The following is a 19,328-nucleotide window of genomic DNA, read 5'->3' as shown; positions in this document are numbered from 1 at the left end:
GAAGAAGATAAGAGTTAATCACGTGTGAGACAGCGAGCAAGCAAGACAGGGAGATGGCCCGGGAGGGTGACGGGGGGAGGTGACCTGGGAGGCCAGTCTCGAATGACTCATTAGTTAGGACAGGAAGGACATTAAGGATCCTGGAGACAGACTGGGTATGGGGAGCAGCAAGTCATTCCAAGTGGCAGTGCAGAGAATGAGCCAGGAAAGGCAGCAGACCCTGGGCCCACGTCATCAAGGCGCCAGACAATGCACCAAGAAGGGAGCTCGGGGTGTGTCCCAACGGGCAGTGACGCTGGGTGAGGGTGACTGGTTTTGTTTAATCCTTTATCCAGGACATGATCTTTTTTGAGGGAGGGGTGCACAGTAAGTATTTGAAAATGTCTAATTCAATGGATCCTGTGGATGAAATCCCTAAACACCAGTAATTTTTTTTTTTTTTTTGAGACGGAGTCTCACTCTATCACTCAGGCTAGAGTGCGGCCTGATCTTGGCTCACTGTAACCTCCAGGCCCCAGGTTCAAGTGATTCTCCTGCCTCAGCCTCCCAAGTAGCTGAAGAGTACAGGCACCCGCCACCACACCCAGCTAATTTTTTGTAGTTTTAGTAGAGATGGGAGTTTTGCCATGTTGGCCTGGCTGGTCTTGAACTCCTGACCTCAAATGATCCACCTGCCTCAGCCTCCCAAAGTGCTAGGATCACAAGTGTGAACCACCACCGTGCCCGACTTAAATATTATTTTCTGGTTTTTTTTTTTTTTTTTTGAGACAGAGTTTCACTCTTGTTGCCCAGGCTGGAGTGCAACCTCTGTCTCCTGAGTTCAAGAGATTCTCCTTCCTCAGCCTTCTGAGTAGCTGGGATTACAGGCACCCGCCACCACGCCCAGCTAATTTTTGTATTTTTAGTAGAGATGGGGTTTCACCATGTTGGACAGGCTGGTCTCGAACTCCTGACCTCAAGTGATCTGCCCGCCTCTGCCTCCCAAAGCGCTGGAATTACAGGTGTAAGCCACTGTGCCCGGTCCTATATATATATATGCAGGCACATTTATAGGGTATGGTCCTCGCCCCTTCCCAGTGGTCTCCAAGTGGGGTGGGCTAGACAACCTGCAGCAGTGAAAAAGTGATGAGAAAATCTACTTGTAAGTATTTTTCTTTAAAAATGCGAAAAAAATGGCTTCACTGATATTTCTGTCTGTTTGTTTCCTGTAGGGACAGGGTCTCAGTCACACACTGTTATCCAGGCTGGAATGCAGTGGTGTGATCCTCCTGCCTCAGCCTCCTAAGTAGCTGGGACTACAGGTATGCACCACCACACCTGGCTTTTTTTTTTTTTTTTTTTTTGTAGAGACGGGTCTCACTATGTTGCCCAGGCTGGTCTCAAACTCCTGAGCTCAAATGATCCTCCTGCCTCAGCCTCCCAAAGTGCTGGGACTACAGGTATACACCACCACACCTGGCCTTTTTTTTTTTTTTTTTGTAGAGACTGGTCTCACTATGTTGCCCAGGCTGGTCTCAAACTCCTGAGCTCAAATGATCGATCCTCCTGCCTCAGCCTCCCAAAGTGCTGGGACTACTGGCATGAGCTACCATACCCTGCCAGCTTTACTGATACTTAGTACTTGGACAGACCCTGGTGTTCATGCTGGCTTGTATGTCAGCAGCCGTGGCATCCTGACTGAGGAGGAGGCGCCCTGTGATGTGGGGGGTGATGGTGGGCCCTCACCACAAGTCTACTTTAAGCATCTTAGGCATGTTGGAGTTTGCAAGTTTCAGGGTATTCCAGTTGTGGTCAATTAAAACAAACAAACAAACAAACAAAACAAAAAAACTCAAGATCCTTAAAATAATGAAAGCTTTACAATATTTCGCAGTGATGTGGAAAATGACCATGAATATCTTTTGTGTGACTTGGAGGTTTACTGAGGTTTACTGGTCATTTCATGACTTAGTACTTCAAAGAGTCAGAGAATTTAAGGAGAAGGTACAGATTTTCTTTTGTGAAAAGTTCCAAATCTGGAGATATTTTTTCGTTTTTAATGACAAATGACTGCAGCACCGTGTCATCTACCTTTTTTCTTTTAAATAGACACAACGCAATCTGTTCCTTCAAAGAAAAGGTGACAATATATGAGTTACAGCTTTTCAAAAAGAATCCGTACCAAGAATAGAGCATTTGTGAAAACAGACATTTGAAGAGGTTTCCACAATGACGTGACTGCGTTCCCAATGATGCTACAAGCGTACTGTCTACATGAACATTTACACCCGCACATCAAAACATCAACACCAGAATTTCCACCTACCCTGACAGCCACTGAACATACCCCAGCCCAAATTCATCAAGGGCCCTCAGATGATGGGTAAATGAAATTGAAAAGTACCCTGCCTGGTAAACACAGGGTTTGTGCCTTTCTCTGTATTGTGTTTATATGCAAATGCTGTTAATAACTAGGGCCTGAAATACATATGTGTATATATATATATACATTTTTTTTTTTTTGAGACAGAGTTTCACTCTTGTTGTCTAGACTGGAATACAATGGTGCAATCTCGGCTCACCGCAACCTCCACCTCCCAGGTTCAAGTGATTCTCCTGCCTCAGCCTCCTGAGTAGCTGGAATTACAGGTGTCCACCACCATGCCCAGCTAATTTTTTTTTTCTTTGTAGAGATGGGGTTTCACCATGTTGACCAGGCTGGTCTCGAACTCCTGACCTCAAGCAATCTGCCCACCTCGGCCTCCCAAAATGCTAGGATTACAGGTGTGAGCCACCTCAACTGGCCAATAAACAGAACTTACAATTGATCTTAAATGCTGGGACTTAGGATTCAATAAGAGTTGATAAATGGGATGTGGACACATGGTTTTCATCTTTAAAAAGCATGTTTATACAATAGTTTTTGTAGCATTCATATGTTGGATAAATTTAACCATGTTTATTTCACCTTTTTTTTTTTCTCTTTTAGAGACAGGGTCTTGCTCTGTTTCTCAGGCTGGAGTGCAATGGCATAATTATAGCTCACTGCATTCTTGAATTCCCAGGCTCAAGCAACCCTCCCTCCTCAGCCTCCAGAGTAGCTGGGACTTCAGGTGCATGCCATCATACCTGGCTATTTTTTTTTCTCTTTCAGTAGAGACAGGGTCTCACTATGTTGCCCAGACTGGTCTCAAACTCTTGGCCTTAAGGGATCCTCCCATCTCAGCCTCACAAAGTGCTGAGTTTACAGGTGTGAGCCACCATGCCTGGCCTTTATTCCTTTAAAAGATCTATATTTGTATATATTTCTATGTCCATAATACATCAGGACAGTAATTGTAATTTATAATACATAATATATATCGGGCTGCATGTTTACATTCACTCACTCATAATGGTACACATGAAAAAAAAGTCTGAGGCCCTTTTTTTTTTTTTTTTTTGAGACGGAGTCTCGCTCTGTTGCCCAGGCTGGAGTGCAGTGGCCGGATCTCAGCTCACTGCAAACTCTGCCTCCGGGGTTCATGCCATTCTCCTGCCTCAGCCTCCTGAGTAGCTGGGACTACAGGCGCCCGCTACCACAGCCAGCTAATTTATTGTATTTTTAGGAGAGAGGGGGTTTCACCGTGTTAGCCAGGATGGTCTCCATCTCCTGACCTTGTGATCCACCTGCCTCAGCCTCCCAAAATGCTGGGATTACAGGCATGAGCCACCACAGCCGGCCTTTTTTTTTTTTTAATGCAGGGTCTCACTCTTTTGCCTACTCTGGAGTACAGTGGTGTGATCATGGCTCACTGTAGCCTTGACCTCCTGGCTCAAGTGATCCTCCCACCTCAGTCTCCCAAATAGCTGGGACCATGGGTGTGCACCACCATGCCCAGCTAATTAATTTTTTTTTAGAGATGGGGTCTTGCCATGTTGCCCAGGCTGGTCTTCAACTTGTGACCTCAAGTGATCCTCCTGCTTTGGCCTCCCAAAGTGCCAAGATTACAGACATGAATCACTTGCACTGGCCAAGGCCAATTTGTATACTCAGTGGCCCTTGTGGGGACGAGGTAGGAACAAATGCACAAGCCACAGCTATCAGCTGAGAGCTGGGGAGGCTGGTTTGAGGCTGTGGCACTGGCATCGCAGGCCCTGGCAGAGCCCTAGCTTGCTGGCGCTCATACTCAGCACCACAGGCGCTGCCCGGAGTTGGAGGCGGCTGCCTCCCTAGGATCACAGGCTCTGCGTTTACACTGAAGTTCTGGCAGGGGTTCATAGGGTGTATTTTTAAGCCAGAGATGTGGTTCCAAAGGGAGCTATCAGGAGAGACCTCCACAAAATCTCTGCTGCTGCCTGCTTCCCTCACCCTTGCTGTGGCCTCAGTCCTGTTCTCCGTCCAGCTAGCTGTTCTGCCTCCCTAGCTGCAGGAAACGAGGTAACGAGGCAATGGAAAGTCCCCAGAGAGAGGTAACCATGGATGTTCTGCAACAAGCAAGGTAGCAAGGACCTCGTTACATGGCTCCCTCAAAGGCACCGGTCTGCCTGTTGGCTCCAAACCTCTCCAACACCACAAACACTCTGAGCCACACTCAGGAGAATGGGGTCTGCAAAACTCTTCTGGGACAGGGTCTGACATGCCTCACTCTTCCCCACAAGATGTGGGCCTTCAGTGTTTTCTCTGCCTAGAATATCACCCAGCATAGCTTTCTCTACTTGTCGACACCTACCCATCACTTCCCAGCCCACTTCTAATGCCATGGCCTCTGTGAAGCTTGTTTCAGGGGCTCTTTATCTTGGCTGCCTGAACAGTGGAATTTCCCAGGGCACTTTAAGGCAGAAACTGACATCTGACGCCCACCCCTGGAGATGCTGGGCTGTTCTGGGCCCAGGCTCGCTTCCCAGGTGATTGTAACAGGAAGCCTGGGTGGAGACCTTCTGCTCTTGTTGGAGCCACCCCTCCTCCACCTCTGGTCACCTGTTGCACCTTTTCTGGATGTGTCATGTGGTACTCATCATCTTCTTCTGTCTTCCATCACAGTTACTTGTGAATAAAGCATCTTTTTAGCTCTATCCTAACACCCCCCAAGAGCAGGGACTGTGTACAATTCTTTTTTTTTTTTTTTTTTTTGAGACAGAGTCTCGCTCTGTCGCCCAGGTCGGAGGGCAGTGGTGCCATCTCAGCTCACTGTAACCTCTCCTTCCCAGGTTCAAGCGATTCTTCTGCCTCAGCCTCCTGAGTAGCTGGGATTACAGGCACGTGCTACCACGCCCGGCTAATTTTTTATATTTTTGGTAAAGACGGAGTTTCGCCACACTGGCCAGGCTAGTCTCGAACTCCTGACCTCAAGTGATCCGCCCACCTCTGCCTCCCAAAGTGCTGGGATTACAGGTGTGAGCCACTGAGCCCGGCGTCCAATTCATCTTTCAACTGTGCACAGGGCCTTCCCCGTCAGGGCCGTTCCCAGAGTTCCAGAATGCTTCCCTTCAATAGACTCCACAGTCTCCGGAAGCAGGGCTGGGGAAGAAATGGCAAACCAGGGATCTTACCTGGGCCTTCCCAGTTGAGACTAAGTCAAAATGGGTTCCCGTGAGACTGCCTGGCTCATGCAGATGGAAGGCTAACCTCTTTTTAGAAACAACTCGCGCTACTCTCTCCTGTTTCAAAAGAGCTGTCTGGTCAGAATGGTGGTACGTCACCTTAGGAAGGGAGAGGCGTGCAGAGTTAGCAAAGGTTCAATTTAAAAGAAAAATTCTCTAAGAAGTTAAAAATAAAAGTGTAGGGAGATTCCCATGACATCCATTTTTATCTATTTTTCCCTTTCTCTTACATTTCCCAAGAGGCAAACTTTCTAAAACAGTCTTAGTCTTTTCAAGTTTACAAAAGGCAGCACCCAGACTATCTGAATAATATGATAGGGTGCCCGGGAGAAGAGTGCACCTCTCCCACGTGCACCCTGCCTGGCTCCATGCTGTCGCGGGGTCTAGCTACTCACTCAGCAGGCATTTCGGGAGTTCCAGGAACACAAACCCCAACAAGATCCAATCCATGCCTTCCCGGAGTGCACAGTCCAGGATGTAACCCGGCGAACAAGCGGCAATTACCCCCTGAGGACATGGCTTCATCCGTGCAACAGACACCAAGCGCCTTCCCCACGCCCTTGACCATAAGGCCGTCCCGGCCCTCCTGAAGCGTGGAGCCGGCTTCGAACAGAGACAAGACACACGGACGCGATGCACACAGGCGTCCTGACGGAGGGCACCGAGAACTCGGCCTCGGCGACTGCCACAGGCCCCTCCGCCTGGACTAGCGGCTCCCCTTCCCCGCCCCTACACAGCGGTGGGCGCAGCAAACGCCCAACGCGGACTGTGGGCCTTGGATTCGGATTCGGAGGCGCCTTGGATTCGGATTCGGATTCGGAAGCTCCTCGGAACGAGGGGGTGGGAGCAGGCGGAATCCAACCGGGGCGGCTTTGCCACCGCCTGCCCGGCCTCCCCGCGGCAGGGAAGCGGCGCCATCTCCGCAGGTGCGCGGTGGACGCCTGCATCCCTCGGGCCCGGGGCTGTCGGGCGCTACACATCCACCTCCTGGGCGCACACAGAGGGCCTGGGCCGTGCCAAGTCTCGGCAGGGTTGAGCTTCCTCGCGCGGCGCGGGCTCGGCACTGCCCGCAGTGCGGGACACGCCCAAGGCTCGGATGGGAGCCGACGCTGAGGGAGCGGCACCTGCAGGGAGCGCCGGGAGCCGAGGCCGCGGCGGGAGGGGCGGGCGCGGCCAGCGGGGATGTGGAGTCGCGAGAGGGGCCCGCAGCCCAGGCCAGAGCTGGGGGCGGCCCGAGGCCCAAGCTGGCCAGCGAGGGTGGGAAGGGCGGACCCGGGTGGGGACCGCAAGCCCCGAGAACAAGCACGCGAGCGGCGGGTCCCGGCGGCACTCACCGAGCCTGGGCGCCGGGGCGGCGGCGGCCGGCGCGCGGCCCTCTCGCGGCGTTCCCTCCCTCGGCCACCCGGGCTCCGCTCCAGCCTCGCAGTGGCGGAAGCACTGACAGCTGCGTGGCCGCCCTGCAGGGGAGGGGACGCCTGCGACCCGCGACTGGCGGACGCACCGGCCGTTCCGGCTCCAGCAGGGGGCGCGGCGGCTCGCGCGTGCGCAGTCGGCCGCCCCTGCAGGTGCCCGGTCCACCCCCGGCGGTCTCGTCCGCTCCGGCCAGCCCAACCCCGCGCCTGCGCAGTGCCCCGTGCATCCCGCCCTTGCCCGGCAGAGGGCGCGCTGGCTTGCGCGTGCGCAGTCGGCCACCCTGCGAGGACGCGGTTCGCACCCGGCCGCGCGGCAGCCGGTGCCTGCGCACTGCCCTGTGCCCGCGCCTATGTCCAGCAGGGGGCGCGCAGCGGCGGTAGCTGAGCGAGGGTGCGGCGGCTCTGACAGGAATGGCTGTGCGCACATGCGGTTCACAGCGGTGGAAGTCTTCACACCTGGAAACTGGCCCTTTCTCCACTTCTCCTTATGCACTGTCTTTCCTTGGGCCCTCGTCACTCCTGGCACCGAGGGAAGCGCTTCCCCGCCTCTGGCCGGGCGCTGAGGCGCGACCGAAAGCGAGGCGGCGGCGAGGAACCTTCTGGAATTCGGCCATCGGGGCAGGCGTCGAGTTTACAGGAAAAGGCTCGGTGTCCCGGGATGAGCGGAGTCGCCCTCAGTTGAGGAGCGAGGGAGGCTTCGGGGGTCGCCAGCCGGGTAGGAGTCACCTCAGGCAGGAGGGACCGGGCCTTGTCGGGGTCACCTGGCGGGAGGGTCCAGGGGTGGGGCGGGGCCGCCTGTGAGGTGGGTCGGGGGACGGTCGGGGTTACCTGAGGGGAGAGTGGGGGGGGGGGTCGGGGCCACCTGAGGGGAGGGTCGGGGGAGGGTCGGGGTCACCTGAGGGGAGAGTGGGGGGGTCGGGGTCACCTGAGGGAAGGGGGGGGTCGGGGGAGGGTCGGGGTCACCTGAGGGGAGAGTGGGGGGGGTCGGGGCCACCTGAGGGGGGGTCGGGGGAGGGTTGGAGTCACCTGAGGGCAGAGTCGGGAGGGGTCGGGGTTACCTGAGGGGAGGGTCCGGGGAGGGTCGTGGTCACCTGAGGGGATGGTCCGGGGAGGGTCGGGGTCACCTGAGGGGAGGGTCTGAGGAGGGTCGTGATCACCTGGGGGAGGGTCCGGGGAGAGTCGGGGTCACCTCACGGGAGCCGGCGGAACGGGGTCACCTGCAGGGGGGGTGCAGGGCGGGGGCGAGTCCCCTGTAGGGAGGCTCACCTTAGGCCGTCCCAGGGACGGGTCGCGGTCTAACGCAGATCGGGTTGTGGGACTGGGTCGCCCCAGGCAGAGGAGCCTGGGAGGGGCGGGCCCCTTGGCGTGGCAGGGAGAGGTGGGGTGAGGGACTCCCGGGCTCGAGCGTGAGGGCGGGCGCCGCGCGGGGCCCACAGTTGCCGCGGGCCAGGGGCAATGGGTCTCTGAGCGCTGCCAGTGGCCGGACCACAGTGAGCTGAGTCCGTGGTCCCGGCGCCCCAGGTGAGGGAGGATTGGTGCCCGTCCTGCCGCTGGGAGCAGCCTGCGACCCGCACCGCCAGCCCCGCGCCCAGCCAGCAGCTGGCACCACAACCCGACGGCTGGGGACCTAATGTAACGCAAGGGGCCGGGGGCGGAAATCTCCCACCCCTGAGAATTCTAATGGAGTAGGGTTTGAGCGGCTCCTTCCCCATTTTACTGTGTACATAGCACCTTTTACTCTAATGATGTTCTGGGTAGCCCATTACACGAGCAAAGGGACATCGTCAGGTTCATGGCTAGATCCAGGGTCCTAGAGTGCCTGGGGTGGAGGAGGCTCGTGCTAAATAATTTGTTGAATGGAATCACAGGCCTGGTTTCCGATCTTGGCCCACCAATTAATGTAGACATGTCATTTTATCTTTCTGAATCTCAATCTCCTATCCCTAAAATTGAAATTATATTAATAGTACTTAATAATAATAGCAAACTCAAAGGTTTTTTGTTGATGTATTCTTTTCTGTTTTGGGTCAAATGAGGAAATGCAAGTTTAAGTGCTTACTACAATACCTGACACATAAATGCCAAATAAATGGTAGTATAATGTGAGTATGGCTAGGGATTTACATAGCCTAGTCTCCATAATGAGCATACAGGAAAAAAAGAAAACCCCCAAACAATTGAATGCAGTTACAGGATGGGTGGGGGAGTAGATTACTAATGTGCTGCAGACATTCTAAAACCCCCCTTTCCCCATCAGTCTTCACAGACTGCAACACCCCAACCAAAATGTCTTCCCCATTCTCTACTTCCTCCCAGAAAGTGATGTGAACTTGGCTGCTTGGCCCTCCCTTCACCCGGCCATATCCTCAATCATTTTTCTTTCCAAATCCAATCCTTGCCATTTCCATATTGAATTTGTCAGACCTTGAACGTTTTTCCGGCCTTTTCAAAACCTGATCCCAATTCTCGGTAACCAAATCCAGCACCAGAACTGGCTGACTCAGAATTTACCTTAGATGGAAGATAGGGTAGGAATATTGGAAGAAAGATGACCTCACAGTGGATCAAGACAGACAATTGCAGGGTACTAATTTTATATCTTTTTTCTTAACCCTGTCAGGTTGTTAATTATTATAATCACAATCATGAGGTGGGAGGATGTGAAGGATACTGGGGAAAGTGTCTTATACACAAAATTTTCAGGGTCTGGACTATTTAAAAACAGTTGCTCATAGTGAGCTGGACCCTTTTGATGCCCTTCAACAATCACTGGATAATTCATCACCTTGTGCTCAAGGCCCACTACTGAAAAAATAAAACAAATCTAGATGCTCTATCTAGTCATTTCTCTCCAGATGGAGGCCCAGATAAGGTCATAATTTCTTCAAAGTTACCCAGTAGAGCTGAGATGACAACCTCCGTGTTCAGGCTCCTGGACTCTACCCCTCTCTTGTATGGAAACACATCCCTATACCATGAATACATGCTGAGAAATTGAAGGATACACTCCTTGAAGTTACCATGGTTCAAACATTTCTTTCTTTTCTCTCAAGATTGATGGTAAACATTATAGTGGATGGTGACACTCATAAACAAATCTTACAGCTTCACAAAAAGCAGTAAACCTAGCCATTACACTAGTTGGCTAAATATAGTTAACCCAATAAGCTCCGAATTCTTTGAAGGGGTACAAATACTATATCCTATCCTATCCTATCTATCTATCTATCTATCTATCTATCTATCATACAATAGTACCCAAATTGCTGATATTCAATGCAGTGTCTTAGAATAGGGCTTCTTTGATTGTTTCCCTGGGAATGATATAATTCAGAGATGCATTGTAGACTAAGGGCTGTACACATATTCCTTCATTCAGTGATTGGGAAGCATTATATTGTAATGGTTAAAACCAGACTCTGGCCACGCTGCCTCAGATTAAATTCCAGCTCTTAATGTCTTTAGGCAAATTACTGAAGCTTTCTGTGCCTTGGTTTCCTAGTGTAAAATGAGGATCATAACAATTCCTCATAGAATTGTTGTGAGAATTAGATGCATTCAAACATGTAGAGTACGGGACTTAGAAAAGTCCTTGGCATTCAGCAAGGGCTCAATAAGTGATCTAAGCATTACACTGTATGCTTTGGAAACAAACGAATGAAATTTTTTTTTTTTTTTGAGATGGAGTTTCACTCTTGTTGCCCAGGTTAGAGTGCAATGACGTGATCTCGGTTCACTGCAGCCTCCGCCTCCCGAGGTTGAGCAATTCTGCCTCAACCTCCAGAGTAGCTGAGATTACAGGCATGCATCACCATGCCCAGCTAATTTTGTATTTTTGGTAGAGACAGGGTTTCTCCATGTTGATCAGGCTGGTCTCAAACTCCTGACCTCAGGTGATCCACCCCCCTCGGTCTCCCAAAGTGCTGGGATTACAGGCATGGGCTACCACGCCCGTCCAAACGAATGAAATTTATGTCTTTTGCAGGATCTCACAAAACAGAGTTGCTTAATTCGATTTAGTTTTGACTGTGTGCTTACTATATGCCAGATGAAACTTGAAATAAACATGTGAATAAGCCACCATCTATACTTTAATAGAATTACATTTTACTGTTTCTTGTGGTTTTTCAGTTCTATTGGGTTTTCTATGTATACAACTTAATAACATGCAAACAATCATCATCTACTTCCCTCTTTGCCTATATTTATGCCTCTTGATTCATCTTTTTTTTTGAGACGGAGTCTCACTCTGTCTCCCAGGCTGGACTGCAGTGGCCGAATCTCAGCTCACTGCAAGCTCCGCCTCCCGGGTTCACGCCATTCTCCTACCTCAGCCTCCCGAGTAGCTGGGACTACAGGCGCCCGCCACCTCGCCCGGCTAGTTTTTTGTATTTTTTAGTAGAGACGGGGGTTTCACCGTGTTAGCCAGGATGGCCTCGATCTCCTGACCTCGTGATCCGCCCGTCTCGACCTCCCAAAGTGCTGGGATTACAGGCTTGAGCCACCGTGCCCGGCCTTGATTCATCTTATCATCTAACTATAGTAGTATAGGGCCAACAGGAGCTTATATAGGGTACCATGCCTGGTGAGGAATTGCCAAGAGGTGATCCCTGCCTCCCCACCTATTAGATAAAGGCAGCTCTTTTGAATGAACCAATTAGTTAAAGGCACCCAACTGCATAAACCAATTAGATAAAGGTAGCCCTGAGTGGACCTTTCAGCCAGCAGATTCAGCCTTAGGCCAGGGCGAGTGGAGCATAGAGTGGATCTCAGCCCTGCTTCTCATGCTCTTAGCCAAGTGCCCTGGTGTAGGGAACAGCCCTCATAACTGGACACAATGGCTCTGGGTTACCGTTTCCAGAATAATGCTAGAAAATAATGTTGCCACTGGCATTCTAATCTTGGTTTTGTCTTAATTGTGAATGCTTCTGTGGTCATCAGAAAATATCTTTGCTTTTGATTTGAGAAATGTGTTTTTAGCACATTATAGATGGTTTTGTTTCTAAAGACATTTTTAAAAAGTATCTAAGAATAGATGGAAAATTTTATCAAATGCTTTGGGAATTTATTGACATTATGTTTTTATTCCTTTGACCAATTGATATAATGAATTAAACTAATAGAAATCATAATGGTGAAAATAGTGAATCATTCCTATATTTCTGGAGGAAATTTTCCATTTGTTCATGGTATATTCTTTTAATGCACTTCTAGATTCTATATGCTAGCAAGGATTTTTACATCTTCTCTTTACTAAGAATGGGCCTTAGTTTTTTTTAAATGGTATCATTGTCAGTTTTTGATATCGTCATTAGCTAACCTGATTTTTTTTCAGTGGAAGTTTACCCTCTCTCTGCTTATGGATTAATTTAAATAGCATTAGAATGACCTATTGCTTGTAGTTAAAAATAACTTACCCATTTGAGTTTTTGCACTTACACTGCTTGGAGGACTCTGACAAATTTCTCAATTTCTTGAACAGTTTATGTGAAGAAATATTTATGTTTTTAAAAAGTCTCTTACTGGATTATGGTAGTAACTTCTGTTTTCCTGATCAACCCATCCCAGACAGATTGACAAATTTATTAGCATAGTGTTACAAAAAACATTTAATTTTCTGTGCAACATTGGGTATTTTTTCCTTTTCATTCTTTGTTAATATGTCTGACAGTGTGTTTGTTCCTTTTTTTGTATTGACTGGATGTGTTAGTGGATTATTTATTTTAGGGGTTTAATTTCCCTGTCAATCCTTCTTTTTTTCTTTCTTTTGTTATTGTTATTATTATTTTTTTTTTAGACAGGTTTTCTCTCTGTCATCCAGGCTAGAGTGCAGTGGTGCAATCATTGCTCACTGCAGCCTTGAAGTCCTGGGCTCAAGCAGTCCTCCTGCCTCAGCCTCCTATAGTAGGCCTGTCTAATTTTGGTTTGCGGTTTTGGGTTTTTATTTTTTTTGGTAGAGATGGGAGTCTTGCTATGTTCCCCAGGCTGGTCTTAAACTCGCAAGCTCAAGATATCCTCCTGGCTTGGCCTCCTAAAGTGCTGGGATTACAGGCTTGAGCCACCCTGCCCAGCAACCACTGATTTTTTTTTTTTTTTTTTTTCTGAGACAGAGTCCCACTGTATTGCCCAGGCTAGAGTGCTGTGGCATAATCTCAGCTCACTTCAACCTCTGCCTCCCAGGCTCAAGTGGTTCTTGTGCCTCAGCCTCCTGAGTAGCTGGGATTACAGGTGTGTACCACCATGCACAGCTAATTTTTGTATTTTATTTATTTATTTGAAACAGAGTCTCACTCTCGTTACACAGGCTAGAATGCAATGGTACAATCTCAGCACACTGCAACCTCTGCCTCCCAGGTTCAAGCTATTCTCCCACTTCAGCCTCCAAAGTAGCTGGGTTTACAGGTGCCTGCCATCACACCCGGCTAATTTATATATATATGTATTTTTTTTTTTTTTTTTTTTTTTTGAGACGGAGTCTCGCTCTGTCGCCCAGGCTGGAGTGCAGTGGCTGGATGTCAGTTCACTGCAAGCTCCGCCTCCCGGGTTCACGCCATTCTCCTGCCTCAGCCTCCCGAGTAGCTGGGACTATAGGTGCCCGCCACCACGCCCAGCGAGTTTTTTGTATTTTTTTTTTTTTTATAGAGACGGGGTTTCACTGTGTTAGCCAGGATGGTCTTGATCTCCTGACCTCGTGATCCGCCCATCTCGGCCTCCCAAAGTGCTGGGATTACAGGCTTGAGCCACTGTGCCCAGCAATTTTTATATTTTTAATAGAGATGGGGTTTCAACATGTTGGCCAGGCTGGTCTCAAACCCCTGATCTCAGGTGATCTGCCCTCCTTGGACTCCCAAAGTGCTGGGATTACAGGTGTGAGCCACCGTGGCTGGCCTAATTTTTGTATTTTTAGTAGAGATGGTGTTTTGCCATGTTGGCCAGGCTGGTCTTGAACACCTGGCCTCAAGTGATCCACCCACCTTGGCCTCCCAAAGTGCTGGGATTACAGGCGTGAACCACTGCCCCTGGTCCTGATATATATATATATATATATATATAATTTTATATATATAATTATATATATTATATATATTAGATCAGTTTTGGCTTCATGATTTAATAGCTCATTTCTTTTTGTTTGTTTTTATTTTTTTTGAGGTGGAGTTTCACTCTTAATGCCCAGGCATTGCGTACAATGGCGCGATCTCGGGTCACTGCAACCTCTACCTCCTGGGTTTAAGTGGTTCTCCTGCCTCAGCCTCCTGAGTAGCTGGGATTACAGGTGCCCACCACCACACCTGGCTGATTTTTTGTATTTTTAGTAGAGATGGGGTTTTGCCATATTGGCCAGGCTGGTCTCGAACTCCTGACCTCAGGTGATCCTCCCACCTTGGCCTACCAGAGTGCTGGGATTACAGGCGTGAGCCACCGCCCCCCGCCCAGCTTATTTCTTTTTAATGTTGAATAATATTTCATTGTCTGGATATACCACAATTTATTTATCCATCCGCTTATAGAAGGACATTTGGTTGCTTGCAAGTTTTGGCAATTATGAATAAAGCACTATAGACATCCACATGCCGGTTTTTGTGTGAACATAAGTTTTCAACTTGTTTGATAAATACCAAGGAGCATAATTGCAGGATCATGTGGTAAGGGGTTATTTACTCTTGTGAGAAACCTCTTGTCTTTCTAAGTGACTGTATCATTTTGCATTTCCACCATCTATGAACAAAAGTTCCTGTTGCTCCATACCCTTGGTATATCCATCAATTTGGACGTTTTAATAGGTGCGTATTAGTCTGTTTCTGCTGCTGTAAAGGAATACCTGAGACTCTGTAATTTATAAGAAAGGTTTAATTGGTTTATGGTTCTGCAGGCTATACAGGAAGCATGTTGCCATCAGCTTCTGGGGAGGCCTCAGAAAACTTACAATCATGGCCTAAGACAAAGGGGGTGCCACCACTTCCCATGGCTAGAGCAGGAGTAAGAGAGTGGGGAAAATGCTACACACTTCTACCACGAGAACAGCACTAAGGCGATGGCACTATACCATTCATGAGAGACCATCCCCGTGATCCAATCACCTCCCACCAGGTGCCACCACCAACATTGGGGATTACAATGTAACATGAGATTTGGGCAGGGACACAAATTCAAACCATATCAAGGTGTGTAGTGGTATCTTATTGTTTTAATTTGGAGTTCCCCAATGATGTATAAAGTTGAGTATCTTTTCATATGCTTATTTTCCATGTGTATATTTCTTTAGTGAAGTAACTGTTGAGGTTTTTTGCCCATTTTTAAATCAGGTTGTTTGTTTTCTTATTGTTAAGAGTTCTTTGTATATTTCAGATAATAGTACTTTATCAGATATGTCTTACAAATATTTTCTTCCAGTCTGTGGCTTGTCTTCTCATTTTCTTGATTGATAGAATATTTTGCAGTTTAGGAGAGAGTTTTTCATTTACAAAAATTTGCTGTTTTTGCTTTTGGTGTTTTTATTTTATTGATAATACTTTTAGTGTAGTGTGATCTAGAAATGTGGTCAGTATCATTCAGCCTCTTAGAATTTGAAATTTTCTTTATGGCCTATACATACTCTGTTTTCATGAATAGTGCATGGTGTGCATAAGCTTCTTTTTAAAAAAAAGTTTTAGAAACAAGGTCTTGCTGTGTCACCCAGAGTGGAGTACAGTGGCATGATCATAGCTCACTGCAGCCTTGAACTCCTGGGCTTAAGTGGTCCTTCTGCCTCAGCCTCTCGAGTAGTTGGGACTGCAGGTGTGTGCCTCCATGCTTGGCTAATTAAAAAAAATTTTTTTTAGTGATGAATGTCTTACTATGTTGCCCAGGCAGGTCTTCAACTCCTGGCCTCATATGATCCTCTTGTCTTAACCTCTGAGTCATTGGGATTATAGGCATGAGCCAGTGTACCTGGCTTTATTTTTTAAATCATATGGGAAACAGAGGTGTTACATACCAAAAGTACAATAATACTCATTTTTTGTTTGTTTGTTTTTGAGATGGAGTTTCGCTCTTGGTTGCCCAGGTTGGAGTGCAGTGGCGCAATCTCGGCTTACTACAACCTCCGCCTCCTGGGTTCAGGCGATTCTCCAGCCTCAGCCTCCCAAGTAACTAGGATTACAGGCATGTGCCACCATGCCTGGCTAAATTTTGTGTTTTTAGTAAAGATGGGGTTTCACCATGTTGGCCAGGTTGGTCTCGAACTCCTGACTTCAAGTGATCCGCCTGCCTCGGCCTCCCAAAGTGCTGGGATTACAGGCGTGAGTCACCGCACCTGGCCAATACTAGTTTTTGTAGTTATCTAAAAAGTTACCTATACTGATAATTATTTATTCATATGGCTTCAAGTTACATCTAGCATTCTTTTGTTTCAGCCTGAGGGACTTCCTTTGGCATGCTTTTTTGGGCAGGTCTACTAGTGACAAATTTCTTTAGCTCTTATTTACCTAAAAGATGTCTTAATTTCTCCTTCATTTTTGAAAAATAGTTTCGCTGGGTGTAAATTCTTGACAGTTGTTTTTGTTTGTTTGTTTTTTAAGCATTTTATATATATCATTCCACTGCTTTTTTGCCTCCCTGGTTTCTGATAAGAAATTAGTTGTTAATCTTATTGAAGATTCCTTGTACAAGTTTATTCTGTCTTACTGCTTTCAAAATTCTCTCTTTGGGCTGGGAATGGTGGCTCACACCTGTAATCCCAGCACTTTGGGCGACTGAAGTGAGAGGATCACTTGAGGCCAGGAGTTAAAGACCAGCCTGGGCAACAAAGCAGGCCCTGTCTCTACAAAAAATAAAAAAGTTAGCTGGGCGTAGTGGCATATACCTGTAATCCCAGCTACTTGGGAGGATGAGCCTGGCTGGTCAAGGCTGCAGTGAACTATGATCATGCCACAGAGCCAGACCCTGTCGCAAAAAAAAAAAAAAAAAAAAAAAAAAAATTCTGTCCTTATCTTTAGCATTCAACAGTTTCATTATAATAACTCTCTTTGTGGGTCTTTTTAAGTTTCTCGTACTTGGAGTTTGTTGAGCTTCTTGGATCTGTAGATTCATGTATTTATCAAATTTGAGAAGTTATTATTTCATTATTTCTTCAAACATGTTTTTATCTCTTTCTTCTCCTGGAACTTCCACAATGTGTATTTGATACACTTGATAGTGTCCCATAGGTCCCTTAGGCTCTGTTAATTTTTCTTCATTTTTTTTCCTGCTCCTTAGACTTGGTAATTTTAACTGCCCTGTCTTCAGGTTTGTGGATTTTTTCTTCTGCTTGCTCATATCTTCTTTGAATCCTTCTAGTGAATTATTTTGTTTCAGCTATTATGCTTTTCAGCTCCAGCATTTCTATTTGGTTTCTTTAAAATTGTTCTGTTTATTGACATTTTCTGCTTGTACACACTTCATTCTTCTGATTTTCTTTAGTTCTTTGTCCATGATCTTTAGCTCTTTGTCCATGATCTTTAGCTCTGAGAATATTTAAGACAGTCCATTTAAAAGATTTGCCTAGGCCGGGCGCGGTGGCTCAAGCCTGTAATCCCAGCACTTTGGGAGGCCGAGACGGGCAGATCACGAGGTCAGGAGATCGAGACCATCCGGGCTGACACGGTGAAACCCCGTCTCTACTAAAAAATACAAAAAAATTAGCCAGGCGAGGTGGTGGGCGCCTGTAGTCCCAGCTACTCAGGAGGCTGAGGCAGGAGAATGGCGTGAACCTGGAAGGCGGAGCTTGCAGTGAGCTGAGATCCGGCCACAGCACTCCAGCCTGGGCGGCAGGGTGAGACTCTGTCTCAAAAAAAAAAAAAAAATAAAAAATAAATAAATAAATAAATAAATAAATAAAAGTTTTGCCTAGTAAGTCCTATGTCTGGGCTTTCTCAGGGATAGTTTGAGTGGCTTCCTTTTTTCCTGTGAATAGGTCATACTTTCCTATGTCTTTGGTTTGTAATTTTTTTTACTGAGAGCTATATATTTTGAATACTGTAGTTGGTAGCTCTGGAAATCAGATTCTCATCTCTCCCCAGAAATTCCTATTGATACTTGATGAAAGCTGGAGTTGTCCATTTGTTTAGTGACTTTGCTAAAAAGACTATATTTCTTGTTGTGTGCGAATACTGAAGTCTCTGTTTCATTATCTCTGCGTTCAGTGAGTGACTTGACAGAATTTTTTTTTTTTTTTTTGAGACGGAGTTTCACCCTTATTGCCCAGGCTGGAGTGTAATAGCATGATCTTGGCTCACCACAACCTCCGCCTCCTGGGTTCAAGTGATTCTCCTGCCTCAGCCTCCTGAGTAGCTGAGATTACAGGCATGAGCCACCATGCCCAGCTAATTTTTGTATTTTTAGTAGAGATGGGTTTTCTCCAGGTTGATCAGGCTGGTCTCAAACTCCCGACCTCAGGTAATCCACCCGCCTCGGCCTCCCAAAGTGCTGGGATTACAGGTGTGAGCCACCGTACCCAGTCGACAGATTTTTTTTTTTTTTTTAATACCTGGATTCGGTAAGAAAAGAACAATAAAGGGTTTTCTGTTTCTTTCAATTCCGAGGATTAGTGTCACCTGAGAAGCCACTGTAGCCCTTGGGTGTTGAAACAATGGCCACTGTCTGCACTGGCCCCTCAGTGATCAAAAGCAACAATCAAAACACACTACTCCAATTTATGAAAGACAGAATCTCTGTTAGACTAGACTCCAGACTTCCAAACTAGTTGAGACAGTTCAGGCCAGCTCAATAGGTGTTTCAGTTGAGGGATCAATTCCTGGAAGTTCCTATTCCACTGTCTCCTGTGATTCACTCTGCATTCACTCTTTTTTTCTTTTTCTTTCTTTGTTTTTTTTTTTTTTTTTTTTTTGAGACAGAGTCTCGCTCTCGCTCTGTCACCCAGGCTGGAGTGCAGTGGCACGATCTCAGTTCACTGCAAGCTCCGCCTCCCGGGTTCACGCCGTTCTCCTGCCTCAGCCTCCCGAGTAGCTGGGACTACAGGCACCTGCCACCACACCTGGCTAATTGTTTTTGTATTTTTAGTAGAGATGGGGTTTCACCGTGATAGCCCGGATGGTCTCGATCTCCTGACCTCGTGATCTGCCTGCCTTGGTCTCCCAAAGTGCTGGGATTACAGGTGTAAGCCACCACGCTTTTTAGATGAAGTTTCGCTCTTGTTGCTGAGGTTGGAGTGCAATGGCGCAATCTTGGCTCACTACATCCTTCCACTCCCAGGTTCAAGTGATTCTCCTGCCTCAGCATCCCGAGTAGCTGGGATTACAGGCATGTGCCACCATGCCCAGCTAATTTTTTATTTTTTATTTTTTTTAGTAGAGATGGGGTTTTGCCATGTTGACC

The 19,328-nt window shown here is 47.6% G+C and overlaps 1 protein-coding gene across 1 annotated transcript in view; it reads right to left on the bottom strand.

Moving 5' to 3' along the window:
• The window catches only part of ABCA3 (ATP binding cassette subfamily A member 3), a 71,525-nt gene extending 64,473 nt beyond the window's left edge, over positions 1-7,052 (bottom strand). The window contains exon 1 of the mRNA XM_010387885.2: positions 6,897-7,052. The gene's annotated coding sequence lies outside the window, so the exon portion shown is untranslated. The remainder of the gene's footprint in view (positions 1-6,896) is intronic.
• Between the last annotated feature and the right edge of the window lie 12,276 nt (positions 7,053-19,328).

This window comes from Rhinopithecus roxellana, chromosome 20, assembly GCF_007565055.1.
Source record: "Rhinopithecus roxellana isolate Shanxi Qingling chromosome 20, ASM756505v1, whole genome shotgun sequence".
NCBI lineage: Eukaryota > Metazoa > Chordata > Mammalia > Primates > Cercopithecidae > Rhinopithecus > Rhinopithecus roxellana.
Note: the sequence above shows the minus strand (reverse complement) of the source record. Positions and strands in the feature narration are given on the sequence as shown.